At 31.4% G+C, this 26,684-nt stretch overlaps 1 protein-coding gene across 5 annotated transcripts in view; it reads left to right on the top strand.

Moving 5' to 3' along the window:
* The window catches only part of LOC119610273 (filamin-C), a 112,693-nt gene that overhangs the window by 70,393 nt on the left and 15,616 nt on the right, over nucleotides 1–26,684 (top strand). Inside the window, exon 2 of one of the 5 annotated variants that reach the window (XM_037965417.1) lies at nucleotides 3,540–4,077. The exons of the other annotated variants lie outside the window; for them this stretch is intronic. The gene's annotated coding sequence lies outside the window, so the exon portion shown is untranslated. The remainder of the gene's footprint in view (nucleotides 1–3,539; nucleotides 4,078–26,684) is intronic. 5 annotated transcript variants of the gene reach the window in all.

Genomic DNA, 26,684 nt, shown 5'->3' with positions numbered 1-26,684 from the left:
ACTAGTCTATTGACTGGTCTATTGACTAGTGTATGAACTAGTCTATTCACTAGTCTATTGACTAGTCTATGGACTAGTCTATGGACTAGTCTATTTTCGAGTCTAGTCTATGGAGTAGTCTATTTACTAGTCTATGGACTAGTCTATGGCCTAGTCTATGTTCTAGTCTATGGACTAGTCTATTGACTAGTCTATTGCCTTATCTATGGACTAATCTATTGATTAGCCTATTGACTATTCTATTAACTAGTCTATGGACTAGTCTATTTACTAGTCTATTGACTAGTCTATGGACTAGTCTATTTACTAGTCTATGGACTAGTCTATTGGCTAGTCTATTTACTAGTCTATTGACTAGTCTATTGACTGGTCTATTGACTAGTCTATGGACTAATCTATTGACTAGTCTATTGCCTAGTCTATGGACTAGTCTATGGACTAGTCTAATGACTAGGCTATGGACTAGTCTATTGACTAGTCTATTGACTAGTCTATTGACTAGTCTATTTACTGGTCTATTGACTAGTCTATGGAATAGTCTATGGACTAGTCTATGGACTAGTCTATGGACTAGTCTATTGACTAGTCTATGGACTTGTCTATTGACTAGTCTATGGACTTGTCTATTGACTAGTCTATGGACAAGCCTATTGTCTAATCTATGGACTTGTCTATTGTCTAGTCTTTTTGACTAGCCTATTGACTAGTCTATGGACTAGTCTAATGACAGGTCTTTGGAATATTGACTAGTCTATGATCTAGTCTATTGATTATGATTTTGTCTATGGTGTAGTCAATGGACTAGTTTATAGACTAGTCTGTTGACTAGACTATGGACTAGTCTATATACCATTCTATATACTACATTAAGGATGAATCTACCATAAATCCCCAGAAAATCGCCATTATAATCTCTCCTCTGATCGACCATGATCGATGACTTAAAAATTCCATTTGCAAATATGTTTTTCTTTTAAATTTAAATATTTTTTTTTGCCATTGCCTGATCATTTTGCATGCCTTAGTGATGAAACATAAATATAGGTGTAGATTGGTTTGGAATGAATTATAGGTCTGTTATAGACTTACAGTAGATTTGCATGACAAAAAGTTGTTAAAAAAAACTCTAAGCTTTTACGTTATTTAAATTGATGAGTGTGTGTTAAACAATAAAATGAGAGTGAAATTTTTGATTAAAAAAGTAGTAAAATAAACAAACATGCTTATTTAATAAATAAATAAATTAAAAAAGTCTGCTATAAAAGAAATATTTGTATAGAAATTTTGTTGAAAAAAAAATTAACAGACAAAAGAATGTTATTGCTTGTGTTTGGAACTCGTTTTCAATACATATTTAAATGAGTAATAATAGGTTTATATAACAGATGGTTTTTTTTCGAAATACTAGAATAAATAAGAAGACAGGGGAGATAATAGCTATAGGAAGTAAAATATTTTAAAATATTTATTCTTAATTTATATTTTTGTTTAACTGAAAATATGTTTTTATTTAATAAAAGTTAGTGCAAACTTGTGAAATGTTTATATTAATCTCAGTCATATTTATGCTTAAACAAGAATGATCTAATCAATATTTAAATTTGTTTAAGTAAAAAAAGTTAAACTTTCTCTTGACTCTTTTTTTAAGAAGCTAATTTATCTTATAAGCTAATTTTTAGCATTAGAAATCTTGTTAGGCCTTAACCGCCAAAAAGCTTAATCGGTAAATGTTTATAGTTGGATATATCTGTCTATAGTCGACCCAATAGACGAGTCTATAGTCAAGTCAATATTCGAATCTAATGAGTAGTCTACAGTCGAATCTATTGAGTAGTCTATAGTCGAAACTATAGACTAGTCTACGGTCAAGTCTATAGGCTAGTCAAGTCTATAGTATTGTCAGTAGACTAGTGCATAGTCGGATTAATAGAGTAGTCTATAGACGATTCTATAGAGTTGTCTATAAACGAATCTATATAGTAGTCTATAGACGAATCTATGGAATAGTTTATAGACAAATCTACAGAGTAGTCTATAGACGAATCTTTAGACGAACCTATAGAAAAGTCTATAGATAAATCTTTACAGTAGCCTGTAATCTATAAACGAATCTATATAGTAGTCTATAGACGAATCTGTAAAGTTGTATATAGAGGAATCTAAAGAGTAGTCTGTAGTCAAATCTGTAGAAATGCCTATAGACGAATCAATAGAGTAGTCTGTAGTCGAGTATATACTCGAGTCTATAGTCGAGTCTTTAGCATAGTTTTAATTGAGTCTATAGAATAGGCAAGTCTATAATCGAGTGACGAATCTATAGAGTAGCCTGTAGTCGAGTCTATAGTCAAATCTATTGAGTAGCCGAGTTTATAGCCTAGTTTTTAATTGAGTCTATAGACTAGACAAGCCTATAGTCGAGTGTATAGTGTATAGTCAAGTTTATAGATTAGTGTATTCTCAAGTCTATGGACTAGTCTATGTCTAGATTATAGAATCTTTAGTCTAATCTATAGTCTAGTTTACAATGTAGTCAATATATTAGTCTTTTGTCGAGTCAATAGAATAGTCTACAGCCGATTCTATAGACTAGACCATATTCGAAGCTATAGTCAAGACTATAGTCGCGTCTATAGACGAATGAGTAGAACGGTATCTAGTCTTGTCTATTGATTATCCTATAGTCGAGTCAATTGACTTGAATCTGTAGACTGGTCGAGCATTTAAACTATTCTTTAATCGAATCTATAGTCTATACTTAGTAGTATGTAGTCAAGTAGAGTCTATAGTCGAATTTATAAGTTAGTATATATATATAGTCGAATATATAGACCGATTTATAGACTATAGTCGTGTTTATTATTGAATCTCTAGACTAGTGTCTAGCTGAGCATATAGACCAGTCTATAGTTAAGTGTATACATATTAGAGTCTATAGACCAAAGTACAGTCAAAAATCCATTCAAAATTATGGTCGAGTTTATCGATCACTGTTTAGACAAGTCTATCGTAGAGTATCTTGACCAAAATATATTCGAATCTATAGACCGCTGATTAGACAAGCCTATAAGTTGTATGCGTAATCAAAACGTTTTGTGTTTCTCTAAGCTCAAGGAATTTTGTTGTTGTTTTTTTTTTTTTTTGCAAAATTTATTTTATATGTTTTGTTAAACATACACTAAAAGAAATGTTTAAAAACAACAAAATATGTAAATGAAAATTAAATTAATAAATTTATAAAGTGCTAAAAAAATTTGCATAAAAATTTTTATACAATAAAACAATTTATTCAAATAAATATAAAAAAAACGCAACAAATATAAATTAATATAATAATGATGGCTTAATAATGTCATTATAAATTTGTCATACAATAAAATTATAAATTTAACCTTGCTAAAAAAATAAATAATAAAAAAACCAACAATAAAAAATAAATTAAAATGTCATTTAAATAATAACTCATTGTAACGGTTTTGTGAACTTGTTACTTAAAAAAAAAAAATATTAATAATAATTTTTAATAAATTTTTTTATTCAAGCTCAAAGCCATTGTGCTAATAATTTAAAAAATATATAAAATAAAAATTACCCCTTAAAAAATATAGTTTTTTGTTGAATTTGTTCTTTTAATTAAAAGAACGAAAAAAATTGTGAAATATAATTTATTTTCAAAAATAACCGCTAAACGTTCAACTGCCGTTGTGATTAGTTTTTTTCTACAAGCTGTCTTCGTCATATAACAAAAGAATTCCAACAATTTGCTGCAGTCTCCGTTAAAAAATCTACAGGATTTCTTCTCATTTAAATTAAACTATTGCTCCGTTATCTTCTCTGCCTTCTCCGCCTTCTTCGCTTACTCTTCGTTTAATTGCACTTTTGTAGTTGTTTGTTTTATTGTACGAAAAACTAATAAACAAACAATAACAAAACCGGAAATACCCATATAATATACTCTCACACTCTTTATCATAAATTACAAACTTGCATTGATTATAAAGAGTGCCTGTGTGTGAGTGTTTGTACAATATACCACTACTATTGCAAACTAACATCATTGAGAGTACGTTTTAAAAAGAGGTGTGTATAAATTTAATATGTTTGTTTTTTAACATTAGTTTTTTATACAAAAAATATTACTCTACGGGCCATTCTCCCCCTATTTGTACCCTACGCCAACATAGTGAGGAGAGTTTATAGACCACTCTGAAGACGATCCTATAGAACAGTCTATAGTTGAGTGTAAAGACCAGTCAATAATCGAGTAGGTATATATAGACTTGTCTATAGTCCAAGCTATAATTGAGACTATAGACCAGTCTATACTAGAGTATATAGACGAGTCTATAATAGAGTGTATAGACGAGTCTATAGTAGAGTGTATACGCTAGTCTATAGTCGAGTCTATACACTAGTCTATAGTCGAGTCTATAGACTAGTTAATAGATAGATTCTACTAGTCTATAGTCGAGTCTGTAGATTATTCTATAGTCGAATCTATAGACTATTCTATGATCGAGTCTATACACTATTCAATAGTGGAGTCAATAGACTAGTCTATAGTCGAGTCAATAGACTAGTCCATAGTCGAGTCAGAAGTCTAGTCTATAGTCGAGTCAATAGACAAGTCTATAGTCGAGTCAGTAGACTAGTCAATAGTCGAGTCAATAGACTAGTCTATAATCGAGTCTATAGACTACTCTATAGTCGAATATATATATTAGTCTATAGTCGAGTCTATAGATGAGTCTATAGTGGACTCAATGGACTATTCTATAGTCGAGTCAATAGATTAGTCTATAATCCAGTCAATATACTAGTCTATAGTCGAGTCAATAGACTAGTCTATAATCGAGTCTATAGACTACTCTATAGTCCAGTCTATACACTAGTCTATAGACAAGTCTATAGTCGAGTCTATAGGGTAGTCTATAGCTGAGTCTATAGTCCGGTCTCTAGTCGATTTTATTGTCGAGTCTATAGACTAGTCTATAGTCGAGTCTATAGACTAGTCTATAGTCGAATCTATAGAGTAGTCTATAGCCGAGTCTATAATCGAGTCTATTGACGAGTCTATAATTGAGTCTATAGTCGAGACTATAGTCGACTCTATAGTAGAGTCTATAGATTAGTCTATAGCCAAGCCTATAGTCGAATCTATTGTCGAGTCTATAATCGAGTCTATAGTCGAGTCTATTGTCGAGTCTATAATCGAGTCTATAATCGAGTCTATAGTCGAGTCTACAGTCGAGAATATAGTCGAGTCTATAGTCGAGCCTATAGTCGAGTATATAGACTAGTCTATAGTCTAGTATATAGGCTAGTCTATTATATAGACTAGTCTATAGTCTATTATATAGACTAGTCTATAGTCGTGTCTACAGACTAGTCCATAGTCGAGTCTACTCTGTAGTCGAGTGTATATTCTAGTTTAGAGAGTTGTCTATATTCGAGTCCATAGACCATTCTATAGTCCAGTCGATAGACCATTGTATAGTCCTGTCTATTTATCGGAGTATAACCTTAACACTATTTATTTGATCATAAGTCTATATTACGTTTTTTTGGTGGGTACAATAAATTCGGCCCAGGCGTGTGTAATACTCTTCAAGAAATATCTGGTGTTTTAAATATGCATGTATTTCTCATATTAAGCGTGGAGATTTTTCTCAAACTTGTAAGTTTTCTTGTAAAAATGTGTTTATTGTAGTTGATTTTTTTTTTTTTTGCTGCTTCATTTATAGAACTTGTTTCAGTGGTAAAATTGCCTTTAACAGTTTTATTACACACATTTTGTATGCTGCAAGATACAAATTAGGGAGACCAGCTTCAAATTAAAAAAGATTTAAGCTAAACTGTATTACTAGTGAACACTTTAGGTAATGACTACTAGGTACATACCAAATTTAAAAGCCAGAAATACTTTGGTATGTGCTGGCTTATTTGTCTGTTAATTTCGAAGATTTTGGTTTGTTTAAGTATGACGACACCGGACGGAAACCTCAGCTTCCTCGCCAATTTTAATTAACACTCCATAATATTTAATTGGTAGCCATTTTTTTGTCTTTTTAAACCTCAGTCCAGCTGGTTACCTTAACTAGTCGTAATTTTTTTGTTTCCAAGAAAATACCGTTGTCTAGCATAGAAAAAAATCGTGTATTGTGGTTACAACCACTTGAAAATATGCAATAATAGTGTAGGCTTTTTTTTTGTTTGCTTCCAAACCAACATTTGCAACATTTCATCAAACGTGGTACGAGTGAATATTGTATATAGTAACTGTTTTGCATTTCTATGATCATAGTGAAACAATTTTTAAGTTAAACATTTTTTTCTACTTCATTTCATTTTGTGAACGAACGCACTTTTTATTTGAAAATATTTATGATTTATTTGGTTTGTGGCGCATTTTTCTCCACCACTTTTATGTTTTTTATATTCGTAATGACCTTAATACATAAATACCAAAAGTGGAAAGAAATGTTAAAGAAATTTAAACTCGATTTAACACGAAGTTGGTAAATAAGACAGTGAACTTTATTCGAATTTTGATTAGATGCAACAGGTGAACTACATATAGAAAGATAATGAATGAGAAAATAAATAGTAGAAAAATATTAGAAATCTTAAATTTGATGAGAAAAAACCTTTTTTAAAGTAAATAATGGTTTAAAATGCTAATGAAGTAATCTTTTTGTAGACTTTATGTTGCTATATTAGCTCTTCATTGAATGATGTTTCTCCCTGGATTAATGAGATCCTCTCTAATCAAGTTTAGACCAGTCCATAGAGCTGTAGATAGACGAATTTATATTTAGACTAGTATATAGTCGAGTCAATAGCCTAATCTATTCTCAAGTCTATACATCTTTCTATGATCTTGACTATACACTTGCCTATTGTCGATTTTACTTATAGACTAGACTGTAGACGAGTCAACAGATTGGTTTCTTGCCGGGTCTGTTGATTACTAAACAGTAGAGTTTGTAGTTGCGTCTATTGTCGAGCCTATAAACCAGTCCTTAGTAGAGTCTATAAATCTTCTATGCACCTGACTATAGACCAGTCTCTGGTCTAAACTATAGTCGACTCAATAGATTGATATATTGTTGAGTCTATAGACTGCTATACTGTGTAGACCAGTCTATCAGCAAGTCTATATTGGAGACTATAGACCAATCCATAGTCGAGTCTATAGTATGGTCGAGACTATACAGCTGTCTATATTCGGGTCTATAGATCAATCCCAATCTATTGTGAAGTCTATATATTCATATATTCAGATCAGTCTATAGTCGAGTTTATAGAGCAGTCTATAGTCGAGTCAATAGATCATTCTATACTATACTACCATATAGACCAGTCTTTTGTCGAGTCTATAGATCATTGTATTGTCGAGTCTACAGACCAGTCTGTGTCCGAGTCAATACATTAGTCTATGTTCGAGTCTATACAACAGTCTATAGTCGAGTTTATAGACCAGCCAATTGTCGAGTCTATAGAACAGTCTATAGACAGTTTTATAATCGCGTCTATATACTAGTCTATTGTCGAGTCTATAGACTAGTCTATTGTCGAGTCTATAGACTAGTCTAAAGTCGAGTTTAAAGACCAGCCAATAGTCGAGTCTAGATAACAGTCTATAGTCGAGACTATAGAACAGTCTATAGTCGAGTTTATAGACCAGTCTATAGTCGAGTCTACCAGCCTACAGTCGAGTCTATAGACCAGCCTATATTCAAATCGAGTCTATAGACAAGTCTATAGTCGAGTCTATAGACAAGTCTATAGTCGAGTCTATAGACAAGTCTATAGTCGAGTCTATAGACAAGTCTATAGTCGAGTCTATAGACGAGTCTATAGACCAGTCTATAGACCAGTCTATAGTCGAGTCTATAGACTAGTCTATAGTCGAATCCATAGACCAGTCTATAGTCTAGTCTATAGACCAGTCTATAGACGAGTCTATATACCAGTCTATAGTCGAGTCTATAGACCAATTTATAGTCGAGTCTATAGACCAGTCTGTAGTCGAGTCTATTGACCAGTCTATAGTCGAGTCTATAGACCTGTCTATGGTCGAGTCTATAGACCTGTCTATAGTCGAGTATATAGACCAGTCTATTGTCGAGTCTATAGAAAATTATATATTCGAATCTATACATCAGTCTATAGTCGAGTATATAGACTAGTCTATTGTCGAGTCTATAGACTAATCTATAGTCAAGTCTATAGACAAGCCTATATTCAAGTCTAGAGATAGTCGAGTCTATAGACCAGCCTATAGTCGAGTCTATAGACCAGCCTATAGTCGAGTCTATAGACCAGCCTATAGTTGAGTCTATAGACCAGCCTATAGTCGAGTCTATAAACCAGCCTATAGTCATGTCTATAGACTAGTCCATAGTCGAGTCTATAGACCAGTCTATAGACCAGTCTATAGTCCAGTCTATAGTCAAGTCAATAGACCAGTCTATAGTCGAGTCTATAGACCAGTCTGTAGTCGAGTATATAGAGCAGTCTATAGTCGAGTCTATAGACCAAGCTATAGTCGAGTCTATAGGCCAGTCTATTGTCGAGTCTATAGGCCAGTCTATAGTCGAGTCTATATATTCTACTGTCGAGTCGATGTATAATTCAAATCCATATAAACATTTCAATTTCAAGTACATAATCTTTGTTGTCTTTAGCATCCGAACATGATAAAATCTGTAAGTGAATGTTGAATATGACACCCATTCACATAATTACATGTCTTAGCAATTATGGGGCCACAATAAAAAAATGATGTTTTTATTTGAACATAAAAGAAAATAAATCAAATAAATGAATGACAAAGTCAAACAAGTAGTTAATTATAGTCGAACATAGCCGATCGTATGATACCCTAGACTAGCTGTGGTATTTTCAAAAGTTGGCCTTATATAAAGCTAATAATGGCACCATTGTCAACTAATTTTTTAATATCACATGTATCAGCGTTATAAAGATTTTCCAAAAAAGACCCTCTATGGGAGATCGGGTCAATTGTAGATTTGAACATTTACCACAACATTCTGTAGAGTTGTTAAGGCTTACATAGAATTCTTCTAGGATCAAATTTTACTAATTTTTAAGTCAGTTAGGAACCTTATCTTCTAAAAGAAACCCATTAGAGGGACTATTGGGTGTTATGTATAATCCGATTTTCACCATACTTTACAATATATATATTAAGCATTTAAAACTAAGTTGTGCTACAGAGACATTAAGCGATCGATTCTGAAACGATTGGTTACTTTAGGGTCGTTGCAGAACCAATGTTTTGAAACGGTGTATAAACCTATAATACCCTCCCCACTCTATAGCGATAGAGCTTTAACAACACTTTTCCTTTTTTTAACAATTTTGTCTGGCACTTTTCATCAAACAATTTTACTTTTTCTTTAAACAATTAATAAGTTTTTTTTTTGCTGTTTTAAAAATTGAATTGTCAATTAAAGATCGTCTGCTGTTGACTTGACACTTGTTGTAAAATGTTAAGAGACAACAGTAAATTTATTAAACAATTATTTATGCGATTTTTTTTGTCGAAGTTTAACAATTTTAAATAAATTTTTATAGTTTGTTTTTTCTGCAAAACAATGTTTTTTAATATTAAAGATAAAGAAGCAAAAAACATTTTTGTTAAATAGAAATTACATTTTAGAAAGTGATAAATAATCAATTTTGAAAAAAAGCAAAAGTTTTTAATTGTAAAATATGTTTAAATAATGGGAAGATAAATTGCAAAATAAAAAAACTAAATAGTTAAGAAATTTCCAAAGACGATGTAAACAAAACTCTTTGAAGAATTGAAAAAAAATTGTTTAAATCTAACTTTCTTTAAGTATTAGTTTCCAGTTAAATTGAATAAAAAAGACGAAAAATGTTTCGAGACTTTTAAATGCTTTGATGCTTAAGTGTTACAAGTTGTGGCTAGACTAGGAAACCTAGAAATCATGGGTTTGTGTCCCCGCTAAAAACAATATTTCACTATATTTACCTATAAAAGTGTCTTTAACATTTTAAAGCTAATTAAGTAACTATAATCATAGCTGATGATTAACTTAACTTTAAATGCAATGCTGGTATTTTGAAAATATTTTATAAAACTTTTACTTTTATTTTCCACAAATAACATAAATTTTTTCCCGTTAAAATTTCCAACAATTATAATTCATTTTTAATTACGCTTGTCTTATCGTAATCTTTAATAACATTTTATAAAACCAAAAAAAAAATTCACCATGAAATTTAACCAGTTTATATAGGCAACGCCTTTTTGCAACAACTGATCTACTTCTCCACTTAACAAAAAATAAAAAAAAAAAATCATAAAATATGTATGACTGTTTATAATTTGCTGATGATCTCTTATGTCATATAAAAAAAAAAATAAAATTATACAAAAGTTTAAATTTTATTTTCATTATTTTTTTTGTTTAATATAACAAAAACCTTTAACCACATTTAAGCCATATTAACTGATGACACCGACAACAATGAGCCACAAAACAAAAGATGTATTTTGTTGATATAAAATAAAAACATATTTTATATATAAAAAAAAGTAAAAACAATAACAATAGTGCATGACAAAAAAAAAACCAAAACACTTTCTTCTTTTTTTAAACTTTATTATTTTGTTTAAACATATTAAATTTTTTTATCTGTTATCAACAACTTAAATCTGTTTGTAAACTTGTAATAAGATTTTTAATTTGTGTTTTTAAAGAAGTAATAAAGTCATATCCATGACTCTTATCAAATATTTGATGAATAAGAGAAATATCTATAAGACCTGAATATCAGATCAAAGAAACCAAGTTGGAATCGGTTCACTATAGACTAGACTATAGACTATAGACTAGACTATAGACTAGACTATAGACCAGACTATGGACTAGACTATAGATAGGACTCTAAGACTAGGACTATAGACTAGACTACTAGACTAGACTATAGACTAGACTATAGACTAGACTATAGACTTAGACTACTAGACTAGACTATAAGACTAAACTATAGACTAGATATAGACTAGACTATTAGACTAGGACTATAGACTAGACTATAGACTGACTATAGACTAGACTATAGACTAGACTATAGACTAGACTATAGACTAGACTATAGACTAGACTATAGACTAAACTATAGATTAGACTATAGGACTAGACTATAGACTAGACTATAGACTAGACTAAACTAGACTTAGACTACTAGACTAGACTATAGACTAGACTATAGACTAGACTATAGACTAGACTACTAGACTAGACTATAGACTAGACTATAGACTAGACTATAGACTAGACTATAGACTAGACTATAGACTAGACTATAGACTAGACTATAGCTAGACTATAGACTAGACTATAGACTAGACTATAGACTAGACTATAGACTAGACTATAGACTAGACTATAGACAGACTATAGACTAACTATAGACTAGACTAGACTATAGACTAGACTATAGACTAGACTATAGACTAGACTATAGACTAGACTATAGACTAGACTATAGACTAGACTATAGACTAGACTATAGACTAGACTATAGACTAGACTATAGACTAGACTATAGACTAGACTATAGACTAGACTATAGACTAGACTATAGACTAACTATAGACTAGACTATAGACTAGACTATAGACTAGACTATAGACTAGACTATAGACTAGACTATAGACTAGACTATAGACTAGACTATAGACTAGACTATAGACTAGACTATAGACTAGACTATAGACTAGACTATAGACTAGACTATAGACTAGACTATAGACTAGACTATAGACTAGACTATAGACTAGACTATAGACTAGACTATAGACTAGACTATAGACTAGACTATAGACTAGACTATAGACTAGACTATAGACTAGACTATAGACTAGACTATAGACTAGACTATAGACTAGACTATAGACTAGACTATAGACTAGACTATAGACTAGACTATAGACTAGACTATAGACTAGACTATAGACTAGACTATAGAACTAGACTATAGACTAGACTATAGACTAGACTATAGACTAGACCGATCGACTAGACTATAGACTAGGACTATAGACTAGACTATAGAAGACTATAGACTAGCTATAGACTAGACTATAGACTAGACTATAGACCGACTATAGACTAGACGATAGACTAGAATATAGACTAGACTATAGACTAGACTATAGACTAGACTAATAGACTAGACCTATAGACTAGACTATAGACTAGACTATAGAACTAGACTAGACTATAGACTAGACTATAGACTAGACTATAGACCGGGCTATAGACTAGACTATAGACCGGACTATAGACTAGACTATAGACTAGGCTATAGACTAGACTATAGACCGGACTATAGACTAGACTATAGACTAGACTATAGACTAGACTATAGACTAGACTATAGACTAGACTATAGACTAGACTATAGACTAGACTATAGACTAGACTATAGACTAGACTATAGACTAGACTATAGACTAGACTATAGACTAGACTATAGACTAGACTATAGACTAGACTATAGACTAGACTATAGACTAGACTATAGACTAGACTATAGACTAGACTATAGACTAGACTATAGACTAGACTATAGACTAGACTATAGACTAGACTATAGACTAGACTATAGACTAGATATAGACTAGACTATAGACTAGACTATAGACTAGACTATAGACTAGACTATAGACTAGACTATAGACTAGACTATAGACTAGACTATAGACTAGACTATAGACTAGACTATAGACTAGACTATAGACTAGACTATAGACTAGACTATAGACTAGACTATAGACTAGACTATAGACTAGACTATAGACTAGACTATAGACTAGACTATAGACTAGACTATAGACTAGACTATAGACTAGACTATAGACTAGACTATAGACTAGACTATAGACTAGACTATAGACTAGACTATAGACTAGACTATAGACTAGACTATAGACTAGACTATAGACTAGACTATAGACTAGACTATAGACTAGACTATAGACTAGACTATAGACTAGACTATAGACTAGACTATAGACTAGACTATAGACTAGACTATAGACTAGACTATAGACTAGACTATAGACTAGACTATAGACTAGACTATAGACTAGACTATAGACTAGACTATAGACTAGACTATAGACTAGACTATAGACTAGACTATAGACTAGACTATAGACTGGACTATAGACTAGACTATAGACTAGACTATAGACTGGACTATAGACTAGACTATAGACTAGACTATAGACTAGACTATAGACTAGACTATAGACTAGACTATAGACTAGACTATAGACTAGACTATAGACTAGACTATAGACTAGACTATAGACTAGACTATAGACTAGACTATAGACTAGACTATAGACTAGACTATAGACTAGACTATAGACTAGACTATAGACTAGACTATAGACTAGACTATAGACTAGACTATAGACTAGACTATAGACTAGACTAATAGACTAGACTATAGACTAGACTATAGACTGGACTATAGACTGGACTATAGACTGGACTATAGACTGGACTATAGACTGGACTATAGACTGGACTATAGACTAGACTATAGACTAGACTATAGACTAGACTATAGACTAGACTATAGACTGGACTATGGACTGGACTATAGACTGGACTATAGACTAGACTATAGTATGATATTACAATTCTGACACACAGGTTCATATAAATATGCAGAAATATTTCATAACATTTCCATAAGTTTTTTCATATAATGAAAAACCTGACATAATCCCGATTTTGTTATATAAATCTGACTTTTTTTCAATGGTAATATAGCGCCAAAACTTTATTGATTAAAATTTATTACACTTATTTAATAAGTATTTTTTGTATTAAACATAAAACAGATTAAAAGCTTTCACAACATTGTAACTCAGACACACCTGACTTATATCAGTTTTTTCTCAAAATTTTCTACCTTATTTACGTCAACAGAAAACAAGTCCACATAAAGTAGACAAAAACAAGCGAAAAAACTCGTTACCAAAGAGAACCATCAAAAAGTAAAAAACCAAAACAGCTGTATGTGAACTTTGCAAAAAAGCTAAACAACTAAAAAGAAGTTATGGCTGTAAAAACCGTTGTAACGGGTTTTCATTTCGGTAACACTAAATAAATGTAACTGGAAAATATACATATTTTTTTCATGTAAATTATCACACATTTTTATTTAATTTTTTTCACTTTGTCATGCCATCGATCCATCCAATCAATTTCAAATGATGTGAACGTTAAATGGTTTTTTATGTTTCTCTCTAATAAATGGTATTATTTAAGTGGTCGAGAAAAAAAAAAAAACTTAAATATTTAGAGTAATGTTGTAGAGAGAGATATTGCCACAGAGTGAAAAAATTATGGTTAATATAAATTTGTATTAGAAAAATTCCAAGACAATTTGTAATTATAAACGTTTAAATATTACTTTGTTTAATGTTGGTGAAAGGAAATTATTGTTTGGAAAATTGTTGGAAAATTATAACGTATTTAAGTAATAAGGAAGTTAGGTAAATAGTACAAATGTATTTAAATGAATTGTACCACAACAACAAATTTATTACATGGTCAAATCACAGAGGTTAACCTTTCCAGCTTTGAGTAAAATGAACCAACTACTTCCGAAATTAACCATAGACTAGACTCTAAACTTGACAACATAATAATCTATATGATAGTCCAAAAACTAAACTACAGATCATACTATCCTAAGACTAAACTATAGACCAGACCGTGGACAATTTTATCTTCTATAAATTCTAGTCTATAGTACGTAGTGTATACTAGACAAGATTATGATCCAGACTATAGTCTAGACTCTGGACTGTATACTAGAATATTGACTAAAGTATAGACAAAGCTATGAATTCGATACTATACTATAAACTAGATTATAGACCTTCCTACAAACTACAGACTAGACTATTAAGGTGCCAATTGCCCTCGGCTATCCTAGCGGTAGAATCCTTTTTTCATGCAAAGAATCTTTTACTTGGCTAGAGTACAGATTAGATCATAGTCTAGATTGTAGAATAGATTATAGACTAGAATATAGACTAAACCATAAACTATAGGCTATACTATAGACTAGGTCATAGACTAGACTTTAGATTAAACTATGGACTAGACTTTAGACTAGACTGTAGAATAAACTATAGGCTGGAATATATACTAGAATAGAATAAACTATAAACTAGCCCATAGAATATAGACTAGCCTATAGACTAGACTTTAGACTAGACTACAGACTGCACTATGTAATATACTATAGACTGACTGTAGACCAGACTACAGACTAGACTAGACTATAGACTAGACTAGACTATATACTAGACTATAGACTAGACTATAGAATAGACTATAGACTAGATTATAGACTAGACTATAGAACTAGACTATAGACTAGACTATAGACTAGACTATAGACTAGACTATAGACTAGACTATAGACTAGACTATAGACTAGACTATAGACTAGACTATAGACTAGACTAAGACTAGACTATAGACTAGACTATAGACTAGACTATAGACTAGACTATAGACTAGACTATAGACTAGACTATAGACTAGACTATAGACTAGACTATAGACTAGACTATAGACTAGACTATAGACTAGACTATAGACTAGACTATAGACTAGACTATAGACTAGACTATAGACGATATAGACACTATAGACTAGACTATAGACTAGACTATAGACTAGACTATAGACTAGACTATAGACTAGACTATAGACTAGACTATAGACTAGACTATAGACTTAGACTATAGACTAGACTATAGACTACTAGGACTAGACTATAGACTAGACTATAGACTAGACTATAGACTAGACTATAGACTAGACTATAGACTAGACTATAGACTAGACTATAGACTAGACTATAGACTAGACTATAGACTAGACTATAGACTAGACTATAGACTAGACTATAGACTAGACTATAGACTAGACTATAGACTAGACTATAGACTAGACTATAGACTAGACTATAGACTAGACTATAGACTAGACTATAGACTAGACTATAGACTAGACTATAGACTAGACTATAGACTAGACTATAGACTAGACTATAGACTAGACTATAGACTAGACTATAGACTAGACTATAGACTAGACTATAGACTAGACTATAGACTAGACTATAGACTAGACTATAGACTAGACTATAGACTAGACTATAGACTAGACTATAGACTAGACTATAGACTAGACTATAGACTAGACTATAGACTAGACTATAGACTAGACTATAGACTAGACTATAGACTAGACTATAGACTAGACTATAGACTAGACTATAGACTAGACTATAGACTAGACTATAGACTAGACTATAGACTAGACTATAGACTAGACTATAGACTAGACTATAGACTAGACTATAGACTAGACTAGACTATAGACTAGACTATAGACTAGACTAGACTATAGACTAGACTATAGACTAGACTATACTAGACTATAGACTAGACTATAGACTAGACTATAGACTAGACTATAGACTAGACTATAGACTAGACTATAGACTAGACTATAGACTAGACTATAGACTAGACTATAGACTAGACTATAGACTAGACTATAGACTAGACTATAGACTAGACTATAGACTAGACTATAGACTAGACTATAGACTAGACTATAGACTAGACTAGACTATAGACTAGACTATAGACTAGACTATAGACTAGACTATAGACTAGACTAGACTATAGACTAGACTATAGACTAGACTATAGACTAGACTATAGACTAGACTATAGACTAGACTATAGACTAGACTATAGACTAGACTATAGACTAGACTATTGACTAGACTATAGACTAGACTATAGACTAGACTATAGACTAGACTATAGACTAGACTATAGACTAGACTATAGACTAGACTATAGACTAGACTATAGACTAGACTATAGACTAGACTATAGACTAGACTATAGACTAGACTATAGACTAGACTATAGACTAGACTATAGACTAGACTATAGACTTAACTATAGACTAGACTATAGACTAGACTATAGACTAGACTACAGACTAGACTATAGACTAGACTATAGACTAGACTATAGACTAGACTATAGACTAGACTATAGACTAGACTATAGACTAGACTATAGACTAGACTATAGACTAGACTATAGACTAGACTATAGACTAGACTATAGACTAGACTATAGACTAGACTATAGACTAGACTATAGACTAGACTATAGACTAGACTATAGACTAGACTATAGACTAGACTATAGACTAGACTATAGACTAGACTATAGACTAGACTATAGACTAGACTATAGACTAGACTATAGACTAGACTATAGACTAGACTATAGACTAGACTATAGGCTAGACTATAGACTAGACTATAGACTAGACTATAGACTAGACTATAGACTAGACTATAGACTAGACTATAGACTAGACTATAGACTAGACTATAGACTAGACTATAGACTAGACTATAGACTAGACTATAGACTAGACTATAGACTAGACTATAGACTAGACTATAGACTAGACTATAGACTAGACTATAGACTAGACTATAGACTAGACTATAGACTAGACTATAGACTAGACTATAGACTAGACTATAGACTAGACTATAGACTAGACTATAGACTAGACTATAGACTAGACTATAGACTAAACTATAGACTAGACTATAGACTAGACTATAGACTAGACTATAGACTAGACTATAGACTAGACTATAGACTAGACTATAGACTAGACTATAGACTAGACTATAGACTAGACTATAGACTAGACTATAGACTAGACTATAGACTAGACTATAGACTAGACTATAGACTAGACTATAGACTAGACTATAGACTAGACTATAGACTAGACTATAGACTAGACTATAGACTAGACTATAGACTAGACTATAGACTAGACTATAGACTAGACTATAGACTAGACTATAGACTAGACTATAGACTAGACTATACTATAGACTAGACTATACTATAGACTAGACTATATATATATATATATATATATATATATATATATATATACTATAGACTAGACTATACTATAGACTAGACTATACTATAGACTAGACTATACTATAGACTAGACTATACTATAGACTAGACTATACTATAGACTAGACTATACTATAGACTAGACTATACTATAGACTAGACTATACTATAGACTAGACTATAGACTTGACTTTAGGCTAGAACATAGACTAGACTATAGACTTGACTTTAGGCTAGAATATAGACTAGACCAATAAGTACCAGCCTAATACCAAAAAAAAATTCAGCCAGTATATTTTTTCGTGCCAGCAAGTTTTACATCATCGTATATCTCGAACTTTTAAAAAACTACTGTCTTAAAGTAATTGACACACTTTATTGTTTATATTTGAAACCTATTTAATTCTTTAAAACTCGAAGAAATAACATACAAGCAATAAAACTGCCAAATAAAAATTAATACATGTTAACAAATAAGAAATGAGGAAAAAACATTTTTATTTAAATGTCAAATTTATTTTTGGTTAACTTCACGCCATAAATAGAGGAAATAAACACATATATTTCTGGGTTTTGACTATAGATTTCTGTTTAAGCTCTGTTAGCACATATACCGAAAATGGTCAAAATAAACAGTTGCAGGTATTGTGTTAAAGCCAAAAATATAAATATTAAAATAGAAAAAAGTTTAAATAAATATGTATGGATTTCTATAATAAATGGTTTTTCTTTATATTTATAAGTACCCAATAACTTGTTTATAAATAGCTTTGAAAAAAGTTTTTTTTCTATTTTTACTGCCACTTCTACTCTAGCTGTTTACTATAAGTAATTGTTGTGGTTTTGGGGGCTAATGGTCAATAACTTTGTTATTTATGAGTCAGCTTTCTTTGTTTACTTTGCTTTGGGTTTTGTTTCTTTTTCTCTTCTATGTTTTTTTTCTATTAGCCATGGCACCATATGAAACATGTTGAAAATCCCCTTCAAATTTAGGGCCACGATCAGTTTCAACAATATTCGCTGCGTGTTTGCCTCAAATTTAGGGTGTTCAAATATCAGTGAGAAGGTGTGTTTATGTGGAAATGTTTAGTTTTTGCTCATAACTAGAAATTATTTATTTTTTACAATTCTATTGTTATTACCCAGTTTCCCTGTGCTAGTGTCTGTTATTTACCTTTATAAATTTCTAATTAAATATTTTTCTTTAGATTTTTAACTGGGATTTTAAAAATGAAAGAGTAGTTAATATAATATTGTTTAAAAAGTTGAACCACTTATTATGCTAAAAATTAAAGTTTGCCTACATTTACTTCACTTTTTAATAACAACTTAATGTACCCTTAACATGATAGTTATTATTTTAAATATGATAAAGTTTACAGTAAAATACTTAAAATTAGCAGTAATTTGTAAAGACTTCAAAAAACTTTAAATATTTTAGAAGCTTTAGTACTAGCATGTACAATACTCTATATACGAGAATATAGGCTTGACTATATACATTAGACTACACACTAGACTAAAGTGCAGACTAAACTATAGAATAGACTACAGACTAGACTATAGTCTAAACTATAGTCTAGACTATAAACTAGATTGCATACTATACCATAGACCATACTATACACTAGCCTGTAGACAATACTAAACTAGACTGTATATAAGACTAGACCATAGATTAGACTGTAGACTATAGACTAGACTATAGACTAAACTATAGACTAGACTATAGACTAGAATATAGACTATACTATATACTAGACTATAGACTAGACTATGGACTAGACTATAGACTAGACTATGGACTAGACTATAGACTAGACTATGGACTAGACTATAGACTAGACTATAGACTAGACTATAGACTAGGACTATAGATTCTTTTCTACTATAACTAGACTATCAAACTAGACTATAGATCTAGACTATATAACTAGACTATAGACTTATAGACTAGCACTCTAGACTAGACTAATAACTATCGACTATAGGACTAGGACTATAGACTTAGGACTTAAGACTCGACTATAGGACTAGACTATAGACTCGACTATAGGACTAGACTATAGACTAGACTATAGACTAGATAAGACTAGACTAAAGACTAGATTATAGACTGGACTATAGACCTGACTATAGAGCTGTCTATAGACCTGACTATCAGACTAGACTATAGACTAGACTAGACTATATATAGACTATAGACTAGACTAAACTATAGACCAGACTATAGACTAGACTATAGACTAGACTGTAGACTAGACTATAGTAATAGACTAGACTATAGACTCGACTATAGACTAGACTATAGACTAGACTATAGACTAGACTGTAGACTAGACTATAGACTAGACTATAGACTAGACTATAGACTAGACTATAGACTAGACTATAGACTAGACTATAGACTAGACTATAGACTAGACTATAGACTAGACTATAGACTAGACTATAGACTAGACTATAGACTAGACTATAGACTAGACTATAGACTAGACTATAGACTAGACTATAGACTAGACTAGACTATAGACTAGACTAGACTATAGACTAGACTAGACTATAGACTAGACTAGACTAGACTAGACTAGACTATAGATAGACTAGACTATAGACTAGACTAGACTATAGACTAGACTAGACTATAGACTATAGACTAGACTATAGACTAGACTAGATAGACTAGACTATAGACTAGACTATAGACTAGACTATAGACTAGACTATAGACTAGACTCTAGACTAGACTATAGACTAGACTATAGACTAGACTATAGACTAGACTATAGACTAGACTATAGACTAGACTATAGACTAGACTATAGACTAGACTATAGACTAGACTATAGACTAGACTATAGACTAGACTATAGACTAGACTATAGACTAGACTATAGACTAGACTATAGACTAGACTATAGACTAGACTATAGACTAGACTATAGACTAGACTATAGACTAGACTATAGACTAGACTATAGACTAGACTATAGACTAGACTATAGACTACTATAGACTAGACTATAGACTAGACTATAGACTAGACTATAGACTAGACTATAGACTAGACTATAGACTAGACTATAGACTAGACTATAGACTAGACTATAGACTAGACTATAGACTAGACTATAGACTAGACTATAGACTAGACTATAGACTAGACTATAGACTAGACTATAGACTAGACTATAGACTAGACTATAGACTAGACTATAGACTAGACTATAGACTAGACTATAGACTAGACTATAGACTAGACTATAGACTAGACTATAGACTAGACTATAGACTAGACTATAGACTAGACTATAGACTAGACTACTAGACTAGACTAGACTAGACTATACTATAGACTAGACTATACTATAGACTAGACTATACTATAGACTAGACTATACTATAGACTAGACTATACTATAGACTAGACTATAGACTTGACTTTAGGCTAGAACATAGACTAGACTATAGACTTGACTTTAGGCTAGAATATAGACTAGACCAATAAGTACCAGCCTAATACCAAAAAAAAATTCAGCCAGTATATTTTTTCGTGCCAGCAAGTTTTACATCATCGTATATCTCGAACTTTTAAAAAACTACTGTCTTAAAGTAATTGACACACTTTATTGTTTATATTTGAAACCTATTTAATTCTTTAAAACTCGAAGAAATAACATACAAGCAATAAAACTGCCAAATAAAAATTAATACATGTTAACAAATAAGAAATGAGGAAAAAACATTTTTATTTAAATGTCAAATTTATTTTTGGTTAACTTCACGCCATAAATAGAGGAAATAAACACATATATTTCTGGGTTTTGACTATAGATTTCTGTTTAAGCTCTGTTAGCACATATACCGAAAATGGTCAAAATAAACAGTTGCAGGTATTGTGTTAAAGCCAAAAATATAAATATTAAAATAGAAAAAAGTTTAAATAAATATGTATGGATTTCTATAATAAATGGTTTTTCTTTATATTTATAAGTACCCAATAACTTGTTTATAAATAGCTTTGAAAAAAGTTTTTTTTCTATTTTTACTGCCACTTCTACTCTAGCTGTTTACTATAAGTAATTGTTGTGGTTTTGGGGGCTAATGGTCAATAACTTTGTTATTTATGAGTCAGCTTTCTTTGTTTACTTTGCTTTGGGTTTTGTTTCTTTTTCTCTTCTATGTTTTTTTTCTATTAGCCATGGCACCATATGAAACATGTTGAAAATCCCCTTCAAATTTAGGGCCACGATCAGTTTCAACAATATTCGCTGCGTGTTTGCCTCAAATTTAGGGTGTTCAAATATCAGTGAGAAGGTGTGTTTATGTGGAAATGTTTAGTTTTTGCTCATAACTAGAAATTATTTATTTTTTACAATTCTATTGTTATTACCCAGTTTCCCTGTGCTAGTGTCTGTTATTTACCTTTATAAATTTCTAATTAAATATTTTTCTTTAGATTTTTAACTGGGATTTTAAAAATGAAAGAGTAGTTAATATAATATTGTTTAAAAAGTTGAACCACTTATTATGCTAAAAATTAAAGTTTGCCTACATTTACTTCACTTTTTAATAACAACTTAATGTACCCTTAACATGATAGTTATTATTTTAAATATGATAAAGTTTACAGTAAAATACTTAAAATTAGCAGTAATTTGTAAAGACTTCAAAAAACTTTAAATATTTTAGAAGCTTTAGTACTAGCATGTACAATACTCTATATACGAGAATATAGGCTTGACTATATACATTAGACTACACACTAGACTAAAGTGCAGACTAAACTATAGAATAGACTACAGACTAGACTATAGTCTAAACTATAGTCTAGACTATAAACTAGATTGCATACTATACCATAGACCATACTATACACTAGCCTGTAGACAATACTAAACTAGACTGTATATAAGACTAGACCATAGATTAGACTGTAGACTATAGACTAGACTATAGACTAAACTATAGACTAGACTATAGACTAGAATATAGACTATACTATATACTAGACTATAGACTAGACTATGGACTAGACTATAGACTAGACTATGGACTAGACTATAGACTAGACTATGGACTAGACTATAGACTAGACTATAGACTAGACTATAGACTAGACTATAGACTAGACTATAGACTAGACTATAAACTAGACTATAAACTAGACTATAGACTAGACTATAAACTAGACTATAGACTATAGACTAGACTATAGACTAGACTATAAACTAGACTATAGACTAGACTATAGACTAGACTATAGACTAGACTATAGACTAGACTATAGACTAGACTATAGACTAGACTATAGACTAGACTATAGACTAGACTATAGACTAGACTAAAGACTAGATTATAGACTGGACTATAGACCTGACTATAGAGCTGTCTATAGACCTGACTATAGACTAGACTATAGACTAGACTAGACTATATACTAGACTATAGACTAGACTAAACTATAGACCAGACTATAGACTAGACTATAGACTAGACTGTAGACTAGACTATAGACTAGACTATAGACTAGACTATAGACTAGACTATAGACTAGACTATAGACTAGACTGTAGACTAGACTATAGACTAGACTATAGACTAGACTATAGACTAGACTATAGACTAGACTATAGACTAGACTATAGACTAGACTATAGACTAGACTATAGACTAGACTATAGACTAGACTATAGACTAGACTATAGACTAGACTATAGACTAGACTATAGACTAGACTATAGACTAGACTATAGACTAGACTAGACTATAGACTAGACTAGACTATAGACTAGACTAGACTATGACTAGACTAGACTATAGACTAGACTAGACTATAGACTAGACTAGACTATAGACTAGACTAGACTATAGACTAGACTAGACTATAGACTAGACTAGACTATAGACTAGACTAGACTATAGACTAGACTATAGACTAGACTATAGACTAGACTATAGACTAGACTATAGACTAGACTAGACTATAGACTAGACTATAGGACTATGCGACTATAGACGAGACTATAGACTAGACTATAGACTAGACTATAGACTGATCTAGACTAGATAGACTTAGACTATAGACTAGACTATAGACTAGACTATAGACTAGACTATAGACTAGACTATAGACTAGACTATAGACTAGACTTAGACTAGACTATAGACTAGACTATAGACTAGACTATAGACTAGACTATAGACTAGACTATAGACTAGGACTATAGACTAGACTATAGACTAGACTATAGACTAGACTATAGACTAGACTATAGAATAGACTATAGACTAGACTATAGACTAGCTATAGACTAGACTATAGACTAGACTATAGACTAGACTATAGACTAGACTATAGACTAGACTATAGACTAGACTATAGACTAGACTATAGACTAGACTATAGACTAGACTATAGACTAACATAGACTAGACTATAGACTAGACTATAGACTAGACTATAGACTAGACTATAGACTAGACTATAGACTAGACTAGACTAGACTAGACTAGACTAGACATAGACTATAGACTAGACTAGTCTAGACTATAGACTAGACTATAGACTAGACTATAGACTAGACTATAGACTAGACTATAGACTAGACTATACACTAGACTATAGACTAGACTATAGACTAGACTATAGACTAGACTATAGACTAGACTATAGACTAGACTATAGACTAGACTATAGACTAGACTATAGACTAGACTATAGACTAGACTATAGACTAGACTATGACTAGACTATAGACTAGACTATAGACTAGACTATAGACTAGACTATAGACTAGACTATAGACTAGACTATAGACTAGACTATAGACTAGACTATAGACTAGACTATAGACTAGACTATAGACTAGACTATAGACTAGACTATAGACTAGACTATAGACTAGACTATAGACTAGACTATAGACTAGACTATAGACTAGACTATAGACTAGACTATAGACTAGACTATAGTCTAGACTATAGACTAGACTATAGACTAGACTATAGACTAGACTATAGACTAGACTATAGTCTAGACTATAGACTAGACTATAGACTAGATTATAGTCTAGACTATAGACTAGACTATAGACTAGATTATAGACTAGACTATAGACTAGACAATAGACTAGACTATAGACTAGACAATAGACTAGACTATAGACTGGAATATAGATTAGACTATGGACTACCTTATAGACTAGGTCAATGGACTAGTCAATAGTTCATTGACTAGACTAAAAACTATACTATAGACCTTACTATAGACTAGACTATAGACCTTTCTATAGACTAGACTATATATTAATCAAGTCTACAGGCTGGACTATAAACTAGATTATACACCAGACTATGGACTAGATTATAGACTTGACTATAGACTAGATTATAGACCAGACTAGACGATTGACTAAACTATAGATTAGACTTCAGGCTACAAAGAAACTTGAAAAACGATCGATTTATTAGTTATTTTGTAATTTATTTCAAAACCTTTTTGAAAAATTTAGAATAATACTGGAAAACAAAGAGACAAGCATGATAATAGTTAAAGTAACCAAAATCACACACTTGTTATTTAGCATAAATAAATTTCTACAATAAAGGGGAAGTAAATACAGAAACATATTCACATATCAATTACCACCGGCAGTAATGGGAAACAATACAGAAAGGCAAAACTATTTCACAGCCCTATGACAAAAAGACAATTCGCACAGAAAATAATACAAACAATTTCACAAACCAGACAAAACAATTCAATGTATTCAAATTACATGAAGACCTTAAATATTTACAATCTTTTCAGCCACATTCGAGAGATAATTTCAATGTTAATGTTAAACTATTTACTTCCCCGGTTTTAAGGTTAAATAGACTAGATCAAATCACTAGCATACATATTTGCTCAACATCTCGGCAAGCATTCAAAAGAAAGAAAATATGATTCCAATCATATGAGATATCAGGTTTAACCTAATGCAATAGTTAACAAATGAATGTTACGAAAACTAAATTAAAACGTAAACCCAAATACTTAGTCAAAGAAAATATATAGTTAAAGGCACATCCGTTTAGATTAAGCTAACCAACCATTCAATCATGTCATGCATGTTTTCAGTCATGACTTTTAACTGCTTCGTACTCACTAGGAGTGAATTGAATGAAGTTGCCCACTTAAAGTTGCGTTAAATTATGGGGTCTCTTGATGACTTTTTCTGTGACTTTAGATAGATAATTCGTAACGACTGTTCTTTCGAGCAGAAATATCACAATTGACGATAAAATTTACGTTCATGACAGAATTGCATCAATATTAGAAATTTGTTTCTTAAAAAAGGGGGGAAAATATTTATTTAATTTAATTTCTTTTGGTTTCTTTTACTTCTAGAATTAATTATGTTTTAGTAATGATTTTAAGGAAACTAATTTTTATTTTAATGTGTCATGGTATAGTGCATATTGTAGGGTCATTTACCGGTTTCTTGAACTGCGTAGTCTTTAGACTTCTATTTAACCCTTTGAGGAACATCAAAGCGAATCAGACAAGACACCAGACTACAGACTAGTCTGCTATGCTAAAGAATAGATTATTGAC

Source organism: Lucilia sericata, unplaced genomic scaffold (genome assembly GCF_015586225.1).
Source record: "Lucilia sericata isolate MDLA Ls3-8-SP2 unplaced genomic scaffold, ASM1558622v1 Contig001146F_arrow, whole genome shotgun sequence".
Lineage (NCBI taxonomy): Eukaryota > Metazoa > Arthropoda > Insecta > Diptera > Calliphoridae > Lucilia > Lucilia sericata.
Note: the sequence above shows the minus strand (reverse complement) of the source record. Positions and strands in the feature narration are given on the sequence as shown.